Raw genomic sequence first — 23,344 nt, forward strand, 5'->3', positions numbered from 1 at the left:
ACTCATCACACAGAGACCCACAGACTCACCACACAGAGACCCACAGACTCATCACACAGAGACCCACAGACTCACCACACAGAGACCCACAGACTCATCGCACAGAGACCCACAGAGACCCACAGACTCACCACACAGAGACCCACAGACTCACCACACAGAGACCCACAGACTCACCACACAGAGACCCACAGACTCACCACACAGAGACCCACAGACTCACTCACACAGAGACCCATAGACTCACCACACAGAGACCCACAGACTCATCACACAGAGACCCACAGACTCACCACACAGAGACCCACAGACTCACCACACAGAGACCCACAGACTCGTCACACAGAGACCCATAGACTCATCACACAGAGAGCCACAGACTCATCACACAGAGAGCCACAGACTCACCACACAGAGACCCACAGACTCACCACACAGAGACCCATAGACTCACCACACAGAGACCCACAGACTCACCACACAGAGACCCACAGACTCACTACACCGAGAGCCACAGACTCACCACACCGAGAGCCACAGACTCACCACACCGAGAGCCACAGACTCACCACACAGAGACCCACAGACTCACCACACAGAGACCCACAGACTCACCACACAGAGACCCACAGACTCACCACACAGAGACCCACAGACTCACCACACAGAGACCCACAGACTCACCACACAGAGACCCACAGACTCACCACACAGAGACCCACAGACTCATCACACAGAGACCCACAGACTCATCACACAGAGACCCACAGACTCACCACACAGAGACCCACAGACTCGTCACACAGAGACCCATAGACTCATCACACAGAGAGCCACAGACTAATCACACAGAAAGCCACAGACTCACCACACAGAGACCCACAGACTCACCACACAGAGACCCACAGACTCACCACACAGAGACCCATAGACTCACCACACAGAGACCCACAGAATCACCACACAGAGACCCACAGACTCACCACACCGAGAGCCACAGACTCACCACACCGAGAGCCACAGACTCACCACACCGAGAGCCACAGACTCACCACACAGAGACCCACAGACTCACCACACAGAGACCCACAGACTCATCACACAGAGACCCATAGACCCACCACACAGAGACCCACAGACTCATCACACAGAGACCCATAGACTCACCACCCAGAGACCCACAGACTCACCACCCAGAGACCCATAGACTCACCACACAGAGACCCACAGACTCAACACACAAAGACCCATAGACTCACCACACAGAGACCCATAGACTCACCACACAGAGACCCACAGACTCACCACACAGAGACCCACAGACTCACCACCCAGAGACCCACAGACTCATCACACAGAGACCCACAGACTCACCACAGAGACCGACAGACTCACCACACAGAGACCCACAGACTCACCACACAGACTCACCACACAGAGACCCACAGACTCACCACAAAGGGAGAGTGGTGAGGGAGAGAGTGGTGAGGGAGAGAGTGGTGAGGGAGAGAGTGGTGAGAGTGGTGAGAGTGGTGAGGGAGAGAGTGGTGAGGGGGAGAGTGGTGAGGGGGAGAGTGGTGAGGGGGAGAGTGGTGAGGGGGAGAGTGGTGAGGGGGAGAGTGGTGAGGGAGAGAGTGGTGAGGGAGAGAGTGGTGAGGGAGAGGGGTGGTGAGGGGGAGAGTGGTGAGGGAGAGAGTGGTGAGGGAGAGAGTGGTGAGGGGGAGAGTGGTGAGGGGGAGAGTGGTGAGGGGGAGAGTGGTGAGGGGGAGAGTGGTGAGGGGGAGAGTGGTGAGGGAGAGAGTGGTGAGGGAGAGTGGTGGTGAGGGAGAGAGTGGTGAGGGAGAGAGTGGTGAGAGTGGTGAGAGTGGTGAGGGAGAGAGTGGTGAGGGAGAGAGTGGTGAGGGAGAGAGTGGTGAGGGAGCGAGTGGTGAGGGAGAGAGTGGTGAGAGTGGTGAGAGTGGTGAGAGTGGTGAGGGAGAGAGGGAGTGGTGAGGGAGAGAGTGAGTGGTGAGGGAGAGAGTGAGTGGTGAGGGAGAGAGTGAGTGGTGAGAGTGAGTGTGAGTGGTGAGGGTGAGTGGTGAGGGTGAGTGGTGAGGGTGAGGGTGAGGTTGAGTGGTGAGGGTGAGTGGTGATTGGTGAGGGTGAGGGTGAGTGGTGAGCAGTGAGGGTGAGTGGTGATTGGTGAGGGTGTGATTGGTGAGGATGAGTGGTGAGGGTGAGTAGTGAGGGTGAGTGGTTGTTGTGAGGGTGAGTGGTTGTTGTGAAGGTGAGTGGTGAGGGTGAGTGGTAAGATTGAGTGGTGAGGGTGAGTGACGGTTGTGAGAGGTGATTAGTGAGTGGTGAGGGTGAGTGGTGAGGGTTAGTGGTGAGCATGAGTGGTGAGGGTGAGTGTTGAGCGTGAGTGGTGAGGGTGAGTGGTGATTGTTGAGGGTGTGATTGGTGAGGATGAGTGGTGAGTAGTGAGGGTGAGTGGTGAGGATGAGTGGCGGTTGTGAGTGGTGATTAGTGAGGGGTGAGTGGTGAGGGTGAGCGTGAGTGGTTAGGGTGAGCGGTGAGGGTGAGCAGTGAGGGTGAGTGGTGATTGGTGAGGGTGTGATTGGTGAGGATGAAGGGTGATTGGTCAGGGTGAGTGGTGAGGATGAGTGGTAAGCGGTGAGGGTGAGTGTTGAGGGTGAGTGGTGGGTGGTTAGGGTGAGTAGTGAGGGTGAGTGGTGAGCGTGAGTGGTGAGTGGTGAGCGTGACTGGTGAGGGAGAGTGGTGAGGGAGAGTGGTGAGGGAGAGTGGTGAGGGAGAGTAGTGAGTGGTGAGGGTGAGTGGTAAGTGGTGAGGGTGAGTGGTGATTGGTGAGGGTGAGTGGTGAGGGTGAGTGGGGAGGGTGAGTGGCGGTTGTTAGTGGTGATTAGTGAGGGGTGAGTGGTGAGGGTGAGCGTGAGTGGTGAGGTTGAGTGGTGAGCAGTGAGGGTGAGTGGTGATTGGTGAGGGTGTGATTGGGGGGGATGAGTGGTGAGGGTGAGTAGTGAGGGTGAGTGGTTGTTGTGAGGGTGAGTGGTTGTTGTGAGGGTGCGTGGTGAGGGTGAGTGGTAAGAGTGAGTGGTGAGGGTGAGTGACGGTTGTGAGAGGTGATTAGTGAGTGGTGAGGGTGAGTGGTGAGGGTTGGTGGTGAGGGTGAGTGGCGGTTGTGAGTGGTGATTAGTGAGGGGTGAGTGGTGAGGGTGAGCGTGAGTGGTGAGGGTGAGTGGTGAGGGTGAGCGGTGAGGGTGAGCAGTGAGGGTGAGTGGTGATTGGTGAGGATGTGATTGGTGAGGATGAGTGGTTAGTGGTCAGGGTGAGTGGTGAGCGGTGAGGGTGAGTGTTGAGGGTGAGTGGTGAGCGGTGAGGGTGAGTGTTGAGGGTGAGTGGTGAGTAGTGAGGGTGAGTGGTGAGCGTGACTGATGAGTGGTGAGGATGAGTGGTGAGGGAGAGTGCTGAGGGAAAGTGGTGAGGGTGAATGGTGAGGGTGAGTGGTGAGGGTGAATGGTGAGGGTGAGTGGTGAGGGTGAGTGGTGATTGGTGAGGGTGAGTGGTGAGGGTGAGTGGGGAGGGTGAGTGGCAGTTGTGAGTGGTGATTAGTGAGAGGTGAGTGGTGAGGGTGAGCGTGAGTGGTGAGGGTGAGGTTGAGTGGTGAGCGGTGAGGGTGAGCAGTGAGGGTGAGTGGTGATTGGTGAGGGTGCGATTGGTGAGGATGAGTAGTGAGGGTGAGTGGTTTCTGTGAGGGTGAGTGGTGAGGGTGAGTGATGAGGGTGAGTGGCAAGTGGTGAGGGTGGGTGGTGATTGGTGATGGTGTGATTGGTGAGGATTAGTGGTGAGTGGTGAGGGTGAGTAGTGAGGGTGAGTGCTGAGCGGTGAGGGTGAGTGGTTGTTGTGAGGGTGAGTGGTGAGAGTGAGTGGTGAGGGTGAGTGGCGAGGGTGAGTGGTGATTGTTGAGGGTGTGATTGGTGAGGATGAGTGGTGAGTGGTCAGGGTGAGTGGTGAGGGTGAGTGGTTGTTGTGAGGGTGAGTGGTGAGGATGAGTGGTGAGGGTGAGTGGCGGTTGTGAGTGGTGATGGGTGAGTGGTGAGCGGTGAGGGGTGAGTGGTGAGGGTGAGTGGTGAGGGTGAGTGGTGAGGGTGAGTGCTGAGTGGTGAGGGTGAGTGGTGAGAGAGTGGTTAGTTTTGAGGGTGAGTGGTGAGGTTGAGTGGTGAGGGTTAGTGGAGAGTGGTGAGTGGTGATTGGTCAGTGGTGATTGGTGAGGATGAATGGTGAGTAGTGAGGGTGAAGTTGAGTGGTGAGGGTGAGTGGTGGTTGTGACGGTGAGTGGTGAGGGTGAGTGGTGAGGGTGAGTGGTGAGGCTGAATGGTGATGGTGAATGGTGAGAGTGAGTGGTGAGGGAGAGTGGTGAGTGAGAGTGGTGAGGGTTAGTGGTGAGGGTTAGTGGTGAGAGTGAGTGGTGAGGGTGAGTGGTGATTGGTGAGTGGTGAGGGTGAGTGGTGAGGGTGAGTGGTGAGGGAGATTGGTGAGGGAGGTTGGTGAGTGGTGAGTTGTGAGGGTGAATGGTGAATAGTGAGTGGGAGTGGTGAGTGGTGAGGATGAATGATGAGTACAGTCAATATGCACTGCTGTTATCATACCAGGTACCACCACCACAATATGTACTCCTCTCATCATAGCAGATACCACCACAGCAGTATGCACTGCTGTAATCATAGCAGGTACCACCACAGTCAGTATGCACTGCTGTCATCATAATAGGTACCAACACAGCAGTATGCACTGCTGTAGTGATAGCAGGTACGACCTCAGTCGGTATACACTGCTGTAGCGATAGTAGATACTGCTATCGAGTTGGTAGATACCGCTATAGTAAATACTAAAACAGTCAGTATATACCACTACAGTCAGTCAATACTGCTAGTCAGTATATACGACTATACAGTCAGTACATATTGCTACGGTGAGTAGCTACTAGAGTCAGTAGATACTATTATAAAGTGAGTAGATACTGCTATAGATTTTGTAGTTACTACTATAGTCAGTGGATACACTATAGAGTCAGCAGATACTATACAGTTAGTCGTTACGAGTATATAGTCGGTAGATACTACTGTAGGCCCAGTAAATACTACTATGGTCAGTAGTTATTACAGTCACTAAATACTACTACACAGTCAGTAGCTACTACTGGCTCAGTAGATACTACGGTACAGTCAGTAGATACTACTACAAAGTCAATAGATACCACTTACTCTGTTGTATGTAAGGTGTTGTTAGTATATATACCTACGAGGGGTAAAGATATTTTTTGAGGGGGGGGGGGAGACCACAATTTTCGGAAACATTTTGACATCAACTATTTACCCCACACTTTCTACAACTTTTTGGACTTGTGAAAGCCTCTTATATATTTGTTGGTGGAAAAATGTACAAACAGCCCACCGGGCTTTGACAATACCTTAGTATCTGTGTATATATATGTAAGGTTTTTAAGAAAGATATTTTTCACCCGGGCAAAGCCGGGTACTTCCGCTAGTTCTCTATAAATGGGCGCACCGTTTCATTGCTCGCCTGCTTGTGTGTGCTGGGGTCAAGTTGCGGGTGTATTGCCACCATCCTCCAAGACGCCGTGTACACCGGTCACCCTCTGTAGAACTCCCACCAGAGCTCCTTCTGCCTGCAGTGACGTGACTTCTTCTCTTTCCCACGTGTCTCGCTGCATTTCTTCTGGCGGTTGCTCTCATTCCCAGTCCGCGTGTAGCGGCATCAATGCAGTCACCTGATTGGTCACCCCACCCGTTCAAGCCGACTGTTTTGACCAATCTGCAATGGGCCCATTGATGAACGTAGATCTCGGACACGACGCAGGGTTGAGTCGGTGGGAGACTGCCGGGGACTGCCAGGCTTGGCCTACGAGGTGGTCAGGAGATGGCAGTGTAGCCATGGATTCTTGAATCTATCAGTGTGGAGCTTTTGAGTGCTCCCCCCCCCCCCCCCTCTTATGTAAATGCTGTTTAATGTTTACAATAATATTGTGTTCGTGTCAGATGTTTTGAGCCCTCGTTTTCACGTTCACATTCTTGTTTTTGTGGCATTGAGACTTCATCGGCCACAATCATTCCACTTCCGGACGAAGACCTCCCCGCGCAATCGCCATCTCTCACGATCCTGCAGATATAATGATCCACACTCAGCGCCTACGCACGCCGCTCAATTCATCGCTCCATCTCCTCGCTTGGAGCCGTCTCAGTCGAGTATCTCCCGTTGGATGCCATTCCGGTCCATGTTTTCTTGACCATCGTCCATCATCCCTCTCTCGGCACCCGTCCAGCACAAGCTGCCGGCTTCCCTCAACAGTGTGAACGATGTCATGGAGCTGTGTGTATTATCTAACACTCGTGTTGTTGTCCGTGCGTATGTGCGTTGAACTTCGTTCGCAACACCGTGCGTTGCCATGAACCCTGTGTACATGATCTGACCCTCGTGTCCGTACGTACGTACGTGTGTGTGTATGTGTGTGTGTGTACGTGTCCGTACGTACGTGTGTGTGTGTGTACGTGTGTGTGTGTACGTGTGTGTGTGTACGTGTGTGTGTGTACGTGTGTGTGTACGTGTGTGTGTACGTGTGTGTGTGTGTACGTGTGTGTGTGTGTGTACGTGTCCGTACGTACGTGTGTGTGTACGTGTGTGTGTGTACATGTGTGTGTGTACGTGTGTGTGTGTACGTGTGTGTGTGTGTGTACGTGTGTGTGTGTATGTCCGTACGTACGTACGTGTGTGTGTGTATGTGTCCGTACGTACGTACGTACGTACGTGTGTGTGTACGTGTGTGTGTACGTGTGTGTGTGTATGTGTGTGTGTGTGTACGTGTGTGTGTGCGTGTACGTGTGTGTGTACGTGTACGTGTGTACGTGTACGTGTGTGTGTACGTGTGTGTGTACGTGTGTGTGTGTGTACGTGTGTGTGTACGTGTGTGTGTACGTGTGTGTGTACGTGTGTGTGTGCGTGTGTGTGTGCGTGTACGTGTGTGTGTGTACGTGTGTGTGTGTGTACGTGTGTGTGTACGTGTGTGTGTGTGTACGTGTGTGTGTGTGTACGTGTGTGTACGTGTGCGTGTGCGTACGTGTGCGTGTGCGTATGCGTACGTGTGCGTGTGCGTACGTGTGCGTGTGTGTACGTGTGTGTACGTGTGTGTACGTGTGTGTACGTGTGCGTGTGTGTGTACGTGTGTGTGTACGTGTGTGTGTGTGTACGTGTGTGTGTGTGTACGTGTGTGTGTGTGTACGTGTGTGTGTGTACGTGTGTGTGTGTACGTGTGTGTGTGTTGAACTTCGTTCGCAACACCGTGCGTAGCCAACCGTGCGAATCGGAGGTGCGGGCGGATGGACAACAAAAACGTTGTTCCTTTCACCGTCTCTCAGTGTAATTCCTAGCGAGCATCACATTAAACTTGGACTGTCTGGCACGCAACATATCGGTAGAACATTAAACTTGGACTATCTGGCATGCGACATTTCTTTGCAGCGTCCGAGATGTAGCAGCCAACCTCAAGTCGGCTACCTTAGCACGAGTTTGAATTTCCTTCCGATTCAATTTGAAACTTTACCTGTCACACGCAGCCCACGGGGAATCCGCGCGCGTTATTTCGAGGACACGCCACGGCAAGGTGGAGGAGGCATCCACCGCAGGAGCTGTGCACCTCGTCACGAGAGACGAACACCAAGCCACGCTCACTTGAGCAGGAGGACCACTCTAGACTTTTGACGATGCCCAATTGTCTTCGATGTGTTCATTTGTTACAGGCGATTGAGATCTCAAGAAAAACCACGTTGACAGCAAAGATCAAACAAGGGAAGATGGTCTCTGCATCACCTTCCATCAAGCTTCCTGCAAAACGGCGACACTCACCCTTTGACTGGTTTGAGGGTCCAGATGTCGACACCACTTCTGAATCTGAGGATTAAAAGAGAATCGGAGTTTGTTTTGAGGGACGTTGTTTTACGTTCCATTGTTCTTGGCGAAATGGTAGCCAGGGTGGAGACTTTTAGCCACCGCAGTTCAAATGTTTTGGGTGTTCAGTTTTAAGTCGCTGCTTTTCATCAATTTTCAGAGAGGAGGTGGGGGGGTGGACACTTTCGCCGTTAACACTGGTCAACAACAACAACACAGCATGTTTTTCTGGCCTGGACTTTTGCAGCTGTTCTAGACTAATTTCAGGGTGCCGATTCCAAATCTGATCTCAGATTTGCTCAATCACATCTCATTTTTAAATCCTTTATATTAAGTTCGCTTGCTTGCTTAGGACCGTGCAAATCTTTCGGTCGTTTTTTAACCCACTTCCCGTGATCCAATCGAGCTGACATTTTGCACACAGACTCGTTGTGCGTGACAATGCATTTTCCTGAAAAAAAATTCCTAAATTTTACACAGTTTAGAGAAATTTAAATATTTAATTACCAATTGTTTAATGGTGGCAGACACTCATCTGACCCATAGGTGGCAGCCATCTCAAGCCAGAGGACGAGAGGACTCTAGCCGCCCCGATGCCACGCATATAAAGGATTTATAGTGAAAAACTTTGTTTTTACGGGTTAATTTTTTATGCTATCGGCATACCCCATTTTCATCGATTTTACCCGAAATTAACTCTGTCACTTCTGATTGCAAGTTGTTGCGAGTCAGTGACTGCTTTAGTGTTAAAATATGGTGCTGTATTTTTAGGATAGTGTGTTTATAATATCATTTTATGTAGATATCCACATTTATTTAATATTTTTCTTCTGCAGTTTTTATTGAAAATGCAATCTTTGATATCTCAAAAACCTCATGGGATAGACAAAAACTGATGCCAGATTTGGAATCAGCACCCCAAAATTACCTTAAAACCGTTGGAATACCTCATGCCAGACAAAGTGTGTTGACCAGTGTAATCTTTGAGGAGGGCGGCCACACATTTGAAATTACAGTTGGGGTTGACAGCAGCATGATGATGATTGGGGGGAGGGGTGTTTTCACATTTGTGTATTGTCAGGGGGGAGCGCATGTCAGAGGACCGCGCTAAAGGCCCATCGGGGGCCGCCAGTGGCCTGCGGGCCTTGCAATGAAGAATGAACTGTGCTGAGGTGAAGGTTTGAAGGCTGTGACATTCAAGTGGTGAACAAACCCAACCTGGGTCATTCCGAGTAGGAAACACGTGGTTCACGTGAGTGGCCATGATATGGCCATGAACTTCTAGGTGTGAAGTTTTCGTGACTGCAAGGATCCATACTCTATGGTTTTTTCGGTAAAGTCGCGTGGGTGAAAATAAGAATAACTAAATCACGACGTTTTGATTGCAACACAAGCAATCATCATCACCTGAAGCAATCATCATACCTGATGATTGCTTGTGTTGCAATTGAAACGTGAGAATTTCACTGCTTTATTTTTATTTTATTATTTCCCTTCTACGTGACTTTCCCGAAAGAACCAAGAATAAGATTAGGAGCAGTATAACACAACTGGCAGGCGTGGACTTTCGTGGTAACATGCATTTTGATTGTGAAGTGAATGTTCATTGTTTCTGTTCGTTGCGTGTACGCTCAAAATTAAAGCGCTTAAAATCGCAAGCAATTCCGTGCTTTTTTTGTATTCAACGTAAGGAAATACACTCGGAAAGGTTGTGAGTTTGCGAAACCCGTCGCGGGTACCAACTCAGCCCCTTCACCCATTGTGAACATCATCGCCACTGTCGGAGGTCAATCGTGGTTCCGTCCTAATAGCTTCAATAAGTATAACCCGTAAAAACAAAGTTTTTCACTATAAATCATTTATATGCGTGGCAAGCCGAAGAGTCTTCGCCAACATTGTCAACGCGCGCCCGGAATCTTCTACAGGTGCAGGTCTCCAGAGGCCGGAGGCAGCACGTTCTCCTGTGCTGCTGTTGCAAAGTCTCAGAAGTGTTCACTTGTTTTTGAAGCACTCCCTCCGTATTCACAACAGCATAAGAGAGACGGGGGAGGATGACTGTGCGTGTACATGCACGCTATTGAGTGGCAAACTTTCACGCGACTGGCAAAAAACCAGGACTTGCCAAGTCACATTTCTGCGAAGACTTGGAGATATCCCACGGGAGCCGACCTCCATAAGAGGATGATCTTGGGGGGGGGGGGAACCAGTACAGGTGGCAAACTCGCGTCGTAAAGAATTACAAATGATAACCGTGGCAATCTAGTGATATCAATTTAATGAAATGAAATGCATCAATGCAGGGATATTACATCAAAGCAAGGACAGGTGGCAACCTCGCGTCTTAAAACAAAAATACTGTAAAAACCACACTCGTTTTGGAAATATAGTGGCGTCACTTAAATGAAACTCGATATGACGTCAGCGCGGGGGAGTCGTGACATCAGTTCACGGTGACCTTGGCGTCTTTGTTCGTTTTGCTCACTAGACGGGATTCGAAGCCGTGTCCTTCACGTGTCAAGGGTGACCCACCCTTCCTGTCCTGTCCCCTCGGCAATGCCGCCTCCACAGTGACAACCAACCCCTTCTCTATCCCTAATGAACATCTGTTGCATCACCCAATTCCCTGACCCCCCACCCCTGCCCCCAGCTTGTGCCCGATGTAGTACAGGGACTACCTCTACTTACAAACATTCGACTTGGGAACTTTCAGAGATACGTGCAAACCTGTCCGTATGTCCCGTTACCGCAGTTCAACGATGCGATTGCCCATCACAAGTTGATTTGTGCAGAGATGAAGAGAACAACTGTGCAGACATCTCTTAGTAGGTATTTCAAGAGAATAGAGAGGAAACACGTGCCAAAGGGAATTAGTATCTACATCTGTAGAACGTGAATCAGTGGCATCTACATCTGCAGAACATGAAGAACCAGTGGCATCTACATCTGCAGAACGTGAAGAAATAGTGGCTTCTACATCTGCAGAGCGTGAAGAACCAGTGGCATCTACATCTGCAGAACATGAAGAACCAGTGGCATCTACATCTGCAGAACGTGAAGAACCAGTGGCATCTACATCTGCAGAGCGTGAAGAATCGGTGGCATCTGCAGAACGTGAAGAACCAGTGGCATCTACATCTGCAGAGCGTGAAGAATCAGTGGCATCTACATCTGCAGAACGTGAAGAACCAGTGGCATCTGCAGAACGTGAAGAACCAGTGGCATCTACATCTGTAGAGCGTGAAGTATCAGTGGCATCTGCAGAACGTGAAGAACCAGTGGCATCTACATCTGCAGAACGTGAAGAACCAGTGGCATTTACATCTGCAGAACGTGAAGAATCAGTGGCATTTACATCTGCAGAACGTGAAGAATCAGTGGCATTTACATCTGCAGAACGTGAAGAACCAGTGGCATCTACATCTGCAGAACGTGAAGAACCAGTGGCATCTACATCTGCAGAACGTGAAGAACCAGTGGCATCTACAGCTCTCTCCCTCCCTGCCCTTTTGTCTCTCCCCCTTTCTGCCCCCCCGTCTCTCTCCCTCCCTGCCCCCCTCTCCCTCCCTGCCCCCCTCTCTCTCCCCCTCTCTGCCCCCCTCTCTACCCCCCCGTCTCTCCCCCTCTCTGCCCCCCCGTCTCTCTCCCTCCCTGCCCCCCTCTCCCTCTCTGCCCCCCCATCTCTCCCCCTCTCTGCCCCCCCATCTCTCTCTCTCTCTGCCCCCCCATCTCCCTCTCTCTCTGCCCCCCCATCTCCCTCCCTCCCTGGGCCCCCGTCTCTCTCCCTCCCTGCCTCCCCGTCTCTCTCCCTCCTTCCCAACTGAATCCCCCTAACCTCTCGCTTATAAATCGACGAAGGCTCGGCGCCCTCTGATGTCTCTCTCTCTCTTCCTGTCTTCCCCTTGCCTCCCCTTCTCTTTGCCGATCTCTCGCGACGTCTCTGCCCCTCCCCTCATCTCGCCCCGTCTCTCTCGCTCCGTCTGAACCGGACCCCCCTAGCCTCTGCCTCAAGAACCGTTGAATGAAATTCCTCTGATGGTTGTCTCTCTCTCTCTCTTGCCGTGCTCCCCTCGCCGCCTCGTCTCTGCGTCTCTCGCCCGCCGCGTCTCTGGCCCTCGACTCTTGCTGCGCCGTCTCTCTCTCCCCTCTTCCCCTCCCGCTTCCCGACTCCGCCCCAGTTCTGTGCCCCTCAGGCCGAGCTCCTGTCCCTCGCTGACGTTCATCTGCCCCCCCCCTTCGCTGCCCTCCCTCAGACCTCCCGCGGCCCATCCCTTGGCCCCCTCTCGCCTCGCTCCCGCACTTCTTCATGGAAGCTCTTCGTGGGACGCGTCTCTTCCGGGCGCCGTTCGGCCTCCTGCACGCACCTCCTGCACGCACCTCCTGCACGCACCTCCTGCACGCACCTTCTGCACCGCCACTGCCAAAGACAAAGATCCCCCGTATAGCCTCTAACAGACTGTCGGGGGCAAGTGCTGTTAGCGAGTAGCAGCACTTATCAAGGCCGGCACTGTGGCACACGGGGGGGGGGGGGGGGGTGGGTGACCAGAACCAGGCCCGGCCCCCTTTGTCTCCCTAGTGGTGATGTTTACACATCGCACAAGGGACAACTTTTAGGCCGAGTTGACCTCGGGGAGGCCCACGACCGGTTCAGATAATCATCAACTGTTTTTGGCCGTGAGCAGGAATCCAACTCGGGTCCCTGCAGAGTTCGATTGAGTTTGCAAACGAAAACTAAAATGTGTGGCACTAACGAGCAATCAGTGATGACAATTCCTGCTGAACGCGCAGAAGACTTGGCCCAGATTCCAAGAACACAGGATGAGATGTTACTATCCTTTGTGCAAGCACTTCCAAGAGTTCATGAACAGTGAGCCTGGTGAAATTTGGGGAGCGCATCGTCAGTAGTGAACCTTTGGTTCCTAGGGTGTTTCGGCCTTTCATACTATACACCCTCCCCAAAGGCGGCCAGCGACAGGGTGATCAATCCTGCGCTTGCGTCCCATTCCCAATTAGTCATAGGAGTTGCCTTGTTGTTGATAGCCAACATCCCATGGGACTATGCATGGCAGGGGCGTCCTCCTCCCTGAGTCAAGCATTGTTGACTGCATACCTCCTGGCCCTCTCATTTCGGGGCCCAGCTGGGGTCTTTCCTCTTCATCCAGAGCCACTGACTGCTGCCTTCTGCCGCCTCCGATACAGCTCTGATTGCCGAACGCTGGCTCTGGCCCTTAATTCCCAGGTCTCTAAGCAGTCTGGTTGTAGATGTTGCCACAAAACCTCTGCAGCCCACCTCCACTGGTCGGACTTCTGTGTTCCAGCCATGATGCCGTGCTTCGGCAGCTAGATCGGCATAGCGCAGATGTTTTCGCTCATAAGCCTCATCTACTGAGTCCTCCTAGGGTACTGTGAGCTCAATGATGAAGACCTTCTTGAGTGAACGGGACCAGAGCACCATGTCAGGACTTAGGGTGGTGGTTGCGATCTCCGGAGGAAACACAAGTTGCCGGCCAATGTCAGCTAGCATTTTCCAGTCGCGGGCCAAGCGCAGCTGGTCTCGCTCTAATGGTGTAGAGCCGCTCTTCGGTGGTTTAGGTCGTCCGTAAGGGGTGTGATGCTGCTGGGGGTGGTAGGGAGTTGGTGGCAGCTCGCTTGTCCTCCACAGCGGACGCAAGGTTTTTAAGGACTTGGTTGTGACGCCAAGTGTAGCGTCCTTGGGTGAGGCTTGTTTTACACCCTGTGAGAATGTGCCTGAGGTTGGCTGGCATGGAACAGAGGACACAGTCCGGATCTTCACCATACCATTGGTGAAGATTAACTGGTGTTGGAAGGATGTCATATGTTGCTCTGATGGAAAAACTCAACCGCCTCGCTTCCATGGCCCACAGCTCCTTCCAGCTGATCTTCCTCTTCTCCACACTGTCCCATCGAGTCCACTGTCCCTGTTTGGCAAGAGAGACTGCCTTGGCCCACCTTGCAGCCTCCTCCTGATGGCGTACTTCCTGCACTACCATCTTCCGCCGCTCTGGTGCAGTGGCCTTACTCCAAGCAGCACGGCTAGTTAGCCCAAGGCCTCCTCTCCCTTGCTGAACATGACCCACAATGTCAGCATGTCTGAGGGCTGCTGTTGCCTCCTGGACTGCTTTTCCTGGCCTCCATTTGCGCCCAGTTGCCAAGGTCGGCGCGTTGTTGCTCACCACTGGGTCTCGAGATTCATTCAGTGTCATCTGGAGCCTGGTTTTTGCACACTTGAATTCCTCGGTTAGACTGGTGAGGGGCAGCTTGAGGACACCATCTCCATAGAGGCCTATGGTGGTAAGGCATCGTGGAACTCCGAGCCACTTCTTTAAGTAGCCTGTGACTCCTCTTTCCATCTTCTCCACTGTTGAGATTGGAACCTCATACACTGCTAGGGGCCACAACACCCGGGGTAGGAGACCAAACTGCAGACACCAAGCCTTTAACTTTCCAGGTAGCTGGGTGTTGTCGATGGACTGGAGGCTACTACTGATGTCTTTGCGCAGCTGTTGCACCTGGTCTTTGTCCTTCAGGCTTGAATCATACCACCTTCCAAGGCTTTTTACCGGCTGCTCAGACACTGTTGGGATTTGGTCATCTCCGATGAAGAATTTCAGGTCACAGAGTACTCCCTTCACAATCGAGATGCTGCGTGACTTGGATGGTTTAATCTAATAAATAGAAATCTTCGCCTCTTCTTGGTTCTTTCGGTAAAGTCTCGTAGAAGGGAAATAATGAAATAATAAAAATAAAACATAATGAAATAATAAAAATAAAACATAATAAAATTAAAATAAAACATAATAAAATAATAAAAATAAAGCAATAATGAAATAATAAAAATAAAACAATAAAATAATAAAAATAAAACATAATGAAATAATAAAAATAAAACATAATAAAATAATATAATAACATAATATAAAAAAGCACAATAATATAATTATGTAATAAATACGCGCGTTTAATTATATAATAAAATAACGTGGCGCTTTAATTATATAATAAAATAATAAAATAATCTAATAAATCTAAATCTTCGCCTCCTTCTGGAAGTGATCGAGGCCCCGCCTCCTCCTCCCGACCAATCACAGCGCTGCCTCGCTGCTTGGCCCCTCCTCCTCCTCCCGACCAATCACAGCGCTGCCTCGCTGCTTGGCCCCTCCCCCTCCTCCCGACCAATCACAGCGCTGCCTCGCTGCTTGGCCCCTCCCCCAGCAACAATGCGAGCCGAGGTGACCGTTAGGATCTCAATTGCCTCGCTGACGGTCTGGGGGGTGCCAAGTTCAACACAGAGACACACAGATACACAGAGACAGAGACACAGAGAGACACACAGATACACAGAGACAGAGACACAGAGAGACAGACACAGAGAGACACAGAGACACAGAGAGACACACAGAGACACACAGAGAGACAGACACAGAGACACAGAGAGAGACACAGAGAGAGAGACAGACACAGAGACACACAGAGACACAGAAAGAGACACAGAGACACACAGAGAGACAGACACAGAGACACAGAGAGACACACAGAGACACAGAGAGAGAGACAGACACAGAGACACACAGAGACACAGAGAGAGAGACAGAGAGAGAGACACAGAGACACACAGAGAGACAGAGACACACACAGAGACACAGAGAGGCAGACACAGAGAGAGACACAGAGACAGAGAGAGACAGAGACACACATAGAGACAGAGAGACAGAGAGAGACACAGAGACAGACAGAGAGACACAGAGACAGACACAGAGAGAGACACAGAGACAGAGAGAGACACAGAGAGAGACAGAGACACAGAGACAGACACAGAGACACAAAGACACAGAGAGAGAGACAGACACAGAGAGACAGAGACACACACAGAGAGACAGACACACAGAGACAGACAGAGAGACACAGAGACACAACGAGAGACACAGAGACAGACACAGAGAGAGACAGAGACAGACACACAGAGAGAGAGACAGCGAGAGACACAGAGACACAGAGACAGACACAGAGAGACAGAAAGAGAGACACACAGAGACACAAAGACAGAGAGAGAGACACCGAGAGATTGTTATAGTTGTTGTTAGTGATTTAATCTGACACACAGTCACCTAAACGTGTTTAATTTGCGCACGAGGCGCTTGGGACTGAGGCCACGTGGCGTGCAGCCAGTCGAGCCTCGCGTGGTGAGTAGCAGAGCCACTCGCTCAGCACCCCCCCCCCTACCCCCCCCCTCTCCCCCCCAACATCTCCCCCCCCCCCTCTCTTCCCTACATCTCCCCCTCTCTCCCCCCCCTCCCCCCCCCAACATCTCCCCCCCCTCTCCCCCCCTACATCTCCCCCCCTCCCCCCCCTCTCCCCCCCAACATCTCCCCCCCTACATCTCCCCCCCTCTCCCCCCCCCCTCTCCCCCCCTACATCTCCCCCCCCTCTCCCCCCCAACATCTCCCCCCCCTCTCCCCCCCAACATCTCCCTCTCCCCCCCCTCTCTTCCCTACATCTCCCCCTCTCTCCCCCCCCTCTCCCCCGCCTCTCCCCCCCCCTCTCCCCCCCCTCTCTCCCCCCCCTCTCTCCCACTTAATCTCCCCCTTCCCCCCCTCTCCCCCCCTACATCTCCCCCCCTACATCTCCCCCCCTACATCTCCGCCCCTACATCTCCCCCCCCTCTCCCCCCCCCTCCCCCCTCTCCCCCCCCCCTCTCCCCCCCCCTCTCCCCCCCCCCTCTCCCCCCCCTCTCCCCCCCCTCTCCCCCCCCTCTCCCCCCCCCTCTCTCCCCCCCTCTCTCCCCCCCCTCTCTCCCCCCCCTCTCCCCCCACTCTCCCCCCCTCTCTCCCCCCTCTCCCCCCCCTCTCCCCCCCCCCTCTCTCCCCCCTCTCCCCCCCCTCTCTCCCCCCCCTCTCTCCCCCCCCCTCTCTCCCCCCCTCTCCCCCCCCTCTCCCCCCCTCTCTCCCACTTAATCTCCCCCTTCCCCCCTCTCCCCCCCTACATCTCCCCCCCTACATCTCCCCCCCTCTCCGCCCCCTACATCTCCCCCCCTCTCCCCCCCCCTCTCCCCCCCTCTCTCCCACTTAATCTCCCCCTTCCCCCCCTCTCCCCCCCAACATCTCCCCCCTCCTCCCCCCCCTCTCTCCCACTTAATCTCCCCCTTCCCCCCTCTCTCCCCCCTACATCCCCCCCTACATCTCCCCCCTACATCTCCCCCCCTACATCTCCCCCCCTCTCTCCCCCCTCTCCCCCCCTTCTCCCCCCCTCTCTTCCCTACATCTCCCCATCTCTCCCCCCCCTCTCCCCCCCTACATCTCCCCCTCTCTCCCCCCCTCTCCCCCCCTACATCTCCCCCCCTCTCCCCCCCAACATCTCCCCCCCAACATCTCCCCCCTCTCTTCCCCCATCTCCCCCCCCTCTCCCCCCCAACATCTCCCCCCCCCCTCTCCCCCCCTCTCTTCCCTACATCTCCCCCTCTCTCCCCCCCCCCATCTCTCCCCCCCCCATCTCTCCCCCCCCCATCTCTCCCCCCCCCATCTCTCCCCCCCCCATCTCTCCCCCCCCCCATCTCTCCCCCCCCCATCTCTCCCCCCCCCCATCTCTCCCCCCCATCTCTCCCCCCCCCCATCTCTCCCCCCCCATCTCTCCCCCCCCCCATCTCTCCCCCCCAACATCTCCCCCCCTCTCTTCCCTACATCTCCCCATCTCTCCCCCCCCCATCTCTCCCCCCCCATCTCTCCCCCCCCCCATCTCTCCCCCCCCATCTCTCCTCCCCCCCCATCTCTCCCCCCCAACATCTCCCCCCCTCTCTTCCCTACATCTCCCCATCTCTCCCCCCCCCATCTCTCCCCCCCCATCTCTCCCCCCCCCATCTCTCCCCCCCAACATCTCCCCCCCTCTCTTCCCTACATCTCCCCATCTCTCCCCCCCCATCTCTCCCCCCCCATCTCTCCCCCCCCATCTCTCCCCCCCCCCCCATCTCTCCCCCCCCCCATCTCTCCCCCCCCATCTCTCCCCCCCCCATCTCCCCACCTAGATCTCCCCCCCCCCTCTCTCCCCCTACATCTCCCCCCCTCTCCCCCCCCTCGCCCCCCCATCTCCCCCCCCCTCTCCCCCCCAACATCTCCCCCCCTCTCTTCCCTACATCTCCCCATCTCTCCCCCCTCTCTTCCCTACATCTCCCCCTCCCCCCCCCTCTACCCTCCCTACATCTCCCCCCCTCTCCCCCCCCTCTCTTCCCTACATCTCCCCCTCTCCCCCCCTTCTCCCCCCCCTCTCTCCCCCCCCCTCTCTCCCCCCCCTCTCCCCTCCCCTCTCCCCCCCCCCCTCTCCCCTCCCCTCTCCCCCCCCCTCTCTTCCCTACATCTCCCCCCCCCTCTCCCCCCCCTCTCTTTCCCCCTCTCCGCCCCCCCTTTCCCCCCCCCTCTCCCCCCCCTCTCCCCCCCTCTCTCCCCTACATCTCCCCCTCTCCCCCCCCTCTCCCCCTCCCCTCTCCCCCCCTACATCTCCCCCCCTACATCTCCCCCTCCCTCTCCCCCCCTACATCTCCCCCCCTACATCTCCCCCCCTCTCCCCCCCTTAATCTCCCCGCCTCTCCCCTCCCCCTCTCCCCCCCCCCCTCTCCCCCCTTCTCCCCCCTCCCCTCTCCCCCCCTACATCTCCCCCCCCCTCTCTCCCCCCCTCTCCCCCCCCTCTCCCCCCCCTCTCTCCCCCTTAATCTCCCTCTCCTCTCCCCCCCCTACATCTCCCCCCCCCCTCTCTCTCCCCCCCTCTCCCCCCTCCCCCCCTCTCCCCCCCTACATCTCCTCTCCCCCCCTCTCCCCACCTACATCTCCCCCCCCTCTCTCCCCCTACATCTCCACCCCCCCTTGTTAATATATACATACTATACAGTTTATATATACAGACAATTTAGTTTATATATAAACATAATATAGTTTATATACACACAAAACAGGTCTCTGCGGGGTGGGCTGGTAGGAACGAATAACCAAAGAATATAAACATCATGTATTATTACACTTGTTTAGCCAGGAAAGCCCCACTGAGTCTAAAGGTTTTTCTAGGGTCCTGCCAAGTGTTTGCAGTAGGGGGCGATGTTGCTATATATTCTTAGGTTTTTCGGTAAAGTCACGTAGGTAAAACATCAAAATTAATGAAAATAAAATAAAAAAATAAAAATCATGTTGCTACACCTAATTGGACGATCCGAAGGGAGAGTTTGAGGCCTAGTTCTAGGCTTTAGGCCTAGCTGTAGGCTTTAGGCCGCTGTGAGTTAATTTTTAATTTAAATGTTTTAATTAAAAGCTATCTCAGGGAATTATAAGGGAATGTTACACTTGTTTAGCCAGGAAAGCGTCACTGAGTCTAAAGGTTTTTGTAATTAAAAGCTATCTCAGGGAATTATAAGGGAATGTTACACTTGTTTAGCCAGGAAAGCCTCACTGAGTCTAAAGGTTTTTGTAGGGTCCTGCCAAGTGTTTGCAGTAGGGGGCGATGTTGCTACACCGAATCGGACGGACGGACGGACGATATAATCTATTGTAGGCTGGTTCACTTCGTTCCTACCAGTAAAACACAGTTTATATGTATTAAAGGGAAATTTGTGAATGTGTGTCTGTTCGAAATGTTTAGCATGCTTCCCAACATGCAACAAACTTGAAATTTGGCACGTGGGTAGCTTCCAGACTGGACACAATGCAAAAAGTGTAAAAATAAACTTGTGTATTTTGGGGGGCGGGGGGGGGGCACAATAATGGATGTAATATTTGTCACAGCAAGTGAGCGGTGACGTCACATCTGTGACGTCACATCTGTGATGTCACCCGCAGCGTTGCGCAGTGTGCCTGCTGACGTCAGGCCGTGTGATAATCCAAGACAATCATCATACATCACCTCACAATCATTTTCATTTTACCAGGTAAGGTCCCACACTTAGAGACCCATAGAGACCCAAAGTCATAGAGAACCATACTCACAGAGACCTATACTCACAGAGACCCATATTCACAGAGACCCATACTCATAGACACCCATACTCACAGAGACCCACAGAGACCCATACTCACAGAGACCCACAGAGACCCATACTCACAGAGACTCATACTCACAGAGACTCATACTCACAGAGACCCACACTCACAGAGACCTATACTCACAGAGACCCATATTCACAGAGACCCATACTCATAGACACCCATACTCACAGAGACCCACAGAGACCCATACTCACAGAGACTCATACTCACAGAGACTCAGAGACCCACACTCACAGAGACCCACAGAGACCCATACTCACAGAGACCCACACTCACAGAGACCCACCCTCACAGAGACCCACAGCGACCCACACTCACAGAGACCCACCCTCACAGAGACCCACAGAGACCCATACTCACAGAGACTCATACTCACAGAGACTCACAGAGACCCACACTCACAGAGACCCACAGAGACCCATACTCACAGAGACCCACACTCACAGAGACCCACAGAGACCCATACTCACAGAGACCCATACTCACAGAGACCCACACTCACAGAGACCCACAGAGACCCATACTCACAGAGACCCACACTCATAGAGACCCACACTCACAGAGACCCACAGAGACCCACAAAGACCCACACTCAGAGACCCACACTCAGAGACCCATACTCACAGAGACCCACAAAGACCCACACTCATAGAGACCCACAGAGACCCACAGAGACTCACAGAGACCCACAAAGACCCACACTCATAGAGACCCACTGGTCGTGACGGTGGCGATGACGGAAATTCTCCCGGCGGCTGTGACGGCACAGGAAGGCCGAGCAGGTGACAACCGGCGGCCATGGACAGGGGCCGAGGCAGCGGCGGACGAGACGACCCGAGAAGGATCGCCGACATCTCGGCCAGGCTGCGGCAGCTGATTGTCCCGGACAGGGGGCAGCCGTCGGCCAGGGAGGGGGGCCGAGCCGCGGGCGGCGGCAGGGAATCGAGGCGGGAGAGGGCCGAACAAGCGAGGCAGAGGGAGTCGGCGGAGCGGGCCAGGGAGGCCAGAGAGCACAACGCGTTCATGAGGGAGCAGTACCAGTTGAATCAGAGGTTCGCCGACAGGCGACGGGAACTCGCGAGGCAAGGGGTGGACGTCTACCGCACCGCGCCGGACGAGGGGTGGAGATTCGCCGAGGGGGTCATGGTGGGGCGGGGGGGGAGAGGGGCGGGGAGCGGAGCGGGGGGAGGGGGGGTTGGAGAGGAGGCGGCGGCGGGAGGAGGAGTGGTGGGGGGAGCGGAAGGAGGAGGGGCGGGGGGAGGGGCGAGGGGGGAGGTCCAGAGAAGATCGTGGGGGGAGGTGGGGAGAGGAGCGGGCGGAGGGGCGAGGGGGGAGGAGAGGAGAAGATCGGGGGGGGAGGTGGGGAGGGGAGCGGGGGGAGGGGCGAGGGGGGAGGAGAGGAGAAGATCGGGGGGGGAGGTGGGGAGGGAAGCGGGGGGAGGGGCGAGGGGGGAGGTGCAGAGACGATCGTGGGGGGGGGAGGTGGTGGGGGGAGGGGCGAGGGGGGAGGTCCAAAGAATGTCGTGGGGGGAGGTGGGGAGGGGAGCGCGGGGAGGGGCGAGGGGTGAGGAGCAGAGAAGGTCGTGGGGAGAGGGGGGGAGGGGAGCGGGGGGAGGAGCGAGGGGGGAGCAACAGCGAAGATCGGGGGGGGAGGTGGAGAGAAGGGGGGAAGGGGCGAGGAGGGAGGGAGGGGTCGCAGCGAGGTTCGGTGAGAGAGGTCGGAGGGTGGGTGAGATGATGGAGCGACTGAGACAGGCCGTGGCGCCGAGATGGAGCCGGATTCGTCATTTCGGGAGGGGAGGGTCAGGAGGGACGGGCAGTGGGTGAGGGAGGGGTATCGCTTTGACATGGGAGGCCAGTTCATCCTGGGGAGGGAGGGAGGGAGGGAAGGACGGAGGGAGGTGTGCGGCTTGCTCCAAGCGTCTCAGCATCGCACCGTGTGAGGGTGATGTTTAGTGTCAAGATGTCTCTACAAGTTCTTTCGGTAAAGTGACGTGGGTATAAAATAAAATAAATCAAATCACGACGTTTCGGGCGCAACACAAGCGTCCGTTATCAGGTGGGACAACCACAGCAAGAAACAATTGCTGAAGTGGCCAAAAGGGTTGCCGTGACAAGAGGCTATATAGGTAAGAGACGGGGGAGGAGCCAGGGAGGAGAGATAGAGAGGGGGGGGGGGGGTGTGGGGTAGGGGGATGTGAGCGGGGCTGGCTGTGGGAAGCTGAAGAAACTGGAGATGCAGATATGAAGGCAACACCATAAAGCAGTTAAGGTTTGACCTGGTTAATAACATCCTTCCAATGATTGCTCAATTTGTATCCATCTTCTCGGTTGAAGGTATGTCTATGTTTATATATCTGGGTGGCTTCATGAACAAACCTATGATAGTAGTTTGCAGAGTACCTTGGTCTCGGAAAAAAACCGCCCACAGCGTTATAGCAATGGTCAGTCACGGCGGAGGTATTGGTTCTGCCGTGTTTCAGATCTGGCTTTATGCTCGCGAACACGGTCAGACACATGCCGTTTCGTTTCCCCAATGTAACAGCCACCACAGGTGCAACTTAGTTTGTAGACTCCAGGATACTGCATGTCAGGAATGACATCCTTCACCGATGGGATTAGATCACGGATTTTGTGTACTGTACTGAATCGGACCTGGATCTTGTGTTTAAGATTTTGGAAATACTTTTGGTAACGCCTGCTCTGTATGGTAACGTGATGGTTTTTATCGGCGTCTCAGGGGGTTGTTTCTCCATGGTTGGAGAAACAGCTTTGCGGATAATGCGGTCCGAGTACCCATTGATCTTGAGGGCCTGGTGGTCGTGTTCCAATTCACTGGCTAGGTGGTGTTGGTCAGAAATCCAATGGGCCCTGTGTTGTAGTGTTTTGATGAGGGAATTCTTCTGTGCCGGAACACTACACCATAGGGCCCACTGCATTTCTGACCAACACCACCTAGCCAGTGAATTGGAACACGACCACCAGGCCCTCAAGATAAATGGGTACTCAGACCGCATTATTCGCAAAGCTGTTTCTCCAACCATGGAGAAACAACCCCCTGAAATGCCGATCAAAACCATCACGTTACCATACATAGCAGGTGTTACCAAAAATATTTCCAAGATCTTAAACAAACACAAGATCCAGGTCCGATTCAGTACAATACACAAAATCTGTGATCTGATCCCATCTGTGAAGGATGTCATTCCTGACGTGCAGTATCCTGGAGTCTACAAACTAAGTTGTAAATTTGGTGGCTGTTACATTGGGGAAACGGAACGGCATGTGTCGGACCCTGTTCGCGAGCACAAGTCAGATCTGAAACACCGCAGAACCAATTCCTCCGCCGT

General features: G+C 54.0%; 1 long non-coding RNA gene across 1 annotated transcript; it reads left to right on the forward strand.

Moving 5' to 3' along the window:
• The first annotated feature begins 15,258 nt into the window (after positions 1 to 15,258).
• Positions 15,259 to 21,120, forward strand: LOC133362209 (uncharacterized). Its single transcript, XR_009757469.1, has 3 exons — positions 15,259 to 16,157; positions 19,788 to 19,876; positions 20,764 to 21,120. It is a non-coding gene; the product is annotated as an uncharacterized LOC133362209 (long non-coding RNA).
• The last annotated feature ends 2,224 nt before the right edge of the window (positions 21,121 to 23,344 follow it).

The sequence above is a fragment of the Lethenteron reissneri genome, unplaced genomic scaffold, assembly GCF_015708825.2.
Source record: "Lethenteron reissneri isolate LAM-NWPU_2019-01 unplaced genomic scaffold, ASM1570882v1 scaffold_1402, whole genome shotgun sequence".
Classification (NCBI taxonomy): Eukaryota; Metazoa; Chordata; class Hyperoartia; order Petromyzontiformes; family Petromyzontidae; genus Lethenteron; species Lethenteron reissneri.